The following is a 1,776-nucleotide window of genomic DNA, read 5'->3' as shown; positions in this document are numbered from 1 at the left end:
TCCTCATCCTGGAATGAATCAGAGCCTATTAACCCCTCCTTCTCCTCCCTGCTCTCGAGTGCAGCCAGTCCCATTCAGTCCACGTGTTTCCTGCTTATCCAGCCTTCACAGATCTAGTTTACAGATGGGTGTAGCCATCGTGCTGTGAAGTGCGAATGCTGTCAATCCCCATCTAATGCATATCAGCGAGTGAACATAAAGAAAGGGATCTCAGTTTTGGTTTGGATCTGTTCCCAGTGTGTTTCTTGTATGAAAAAGTGGAACTATTTGCCAGTCACTGTCTCTGAGAGGTGAAATGGCGCAGCGAGGAATTCAGATGGACCAGGAAAAACTCTGCTGTTCGATCTGTCTGGATCTACTGAAGGATCCAGTAACTATTCCCTGTGGACACAGCTACTGTATGAGCTGTATTAAAAGCCACTGGGATGTAGAGGATCAGAAGAAAATCCACAGCTGTCCTCAGTGCAGACAGCTCCTTATACCGAGGCCTGCCTTGGTGAAAAACACCATGTTGGCAGATTTAGTGGAGGAACTGAAGAAGACTGGACTCCAACCTGCTGTGGCTGATCACTACTATGCTGGAACAGGAGATGTGGCCTGTGATGTCTGCACTGGGAGAAAGCTGAAAGCTCTCAAGTCCTGTCTGCAATGTCTGGTCTCTTACTGTGAGCAGCACCTCCAGCCTCACTATGAATCTCCTGCTTTTAAAAAACACAAGCTGGTCGACCCCTCCAAGAAGCTTCAGGAAACGTCTGTACTCGTCACAACGAGGTGATGAAGATGTTCTGCCACACTCATCAGTAGTGTATCTGTTATCTGTGCTCTGTGACTGAGGGGCAGAAAGAGCTCGGGGTGAGTCGGCAAAAGATCCAGCAGAGAATCCAGAACAGAGAGAAAGAAGTGAAGCTGCTTCAGCAGGAGGCGGAGGCCATCAATCACACTGCTGATGAAGCTGTGGAGGACAGCGAGAAGTTCTTCACAGATCTCATCTGTCTCATTGAGAAAAGAAGCTCAGATGTGAAGCAGCAGGTCAGATGTCGTCAGAAAACTAAAGTGAGTCGAGTCAAAGAGCTTCAGGAGAAGAGGCAGCAGGAAATAACTGATCTGAGGCAGGAATATACTGAGCTGGAACAACTCTCACACACAGAGGAACACACCCAGTTTCTACAAAACTACCGCTCGCTGTCGAATCTCTAAAGAGTCACCCAGCATCAATATCCGTCCTGTACGATACTTTAAAGATGTGACTGCAGCTGTGTCAGAGGTCAGAGATAAACTACAGGACATTCTGAGTGATGTGTGGATCAAGATCTCATTGACAGAGACTGAAGTGGATGTTTTACTTCAGGCAGAGCCTAAAACCAGAGATGATTTCTTACAGTATTCCCATCAAATCACGCTGGATCCAAACACAGCACACAGAGGGCTGTTATTATCTGAAGGGAACAGAAAAGCAACAGTGAGACAATCCGTAATGCTGAAGACGTCACTGCAGGTACAAGAACCGTGACCGACAGGCATCAAGAGATTTATGTCTGAGCCCGACACCGTTAAAATCAAATTTTTTTCTCATACTAATGACACATGTAGGCATATGTTTGTTTGTGTGGAAAGCTTTTATTAAGCAACTGTAGGAAGGCATTCGGAGATGTCAACAGATGAGCGCATCAGCACACACGGGGCAACAAGCTCACGTTAATAAGCTGTTAAAATGTTCAATGTGTTAACCTTCACTGCTTGCTTCGTTTCCGACCGTGATCAGAAAACCAGGAGAGA

The 1,776-nt window shown here is 46.5% G+C and overlaps 1 pseudogene; it reads left to right on the top strand.

The window, feature by feature from the left end:
• Nucleotides 1-295: 295 nt before the first annotated feature.
• Nucleotides 296-1,510, top strand: LOC144531729 (tripartite motif-containing protein 16-like; annotated as a pseudogene).
• Nucleotides 1,511-1,776: the final 266 nt, after the last annotated feature.

The sequence above is a fragment of the Sander vitreus genome, chromosome 16 (genome assembly GCF_031162955.1).
Source record: "Sander vitreus isolate 19-12246 chromosome 16, sanVit1, whole genome shotgun sequence".
Taxonomy (NCBI): domain Eukaryota; kingdom Metazoa; phylum Chordata; class Actinopteri; order Perciformes; family Percidae; genus Sander; species Sander vitreus.
The sequence above is the reverse complement of the archived record's forward strand: the minus strand, read 5'-3'. Positions and strand labels throughout refer to the sequence as shown.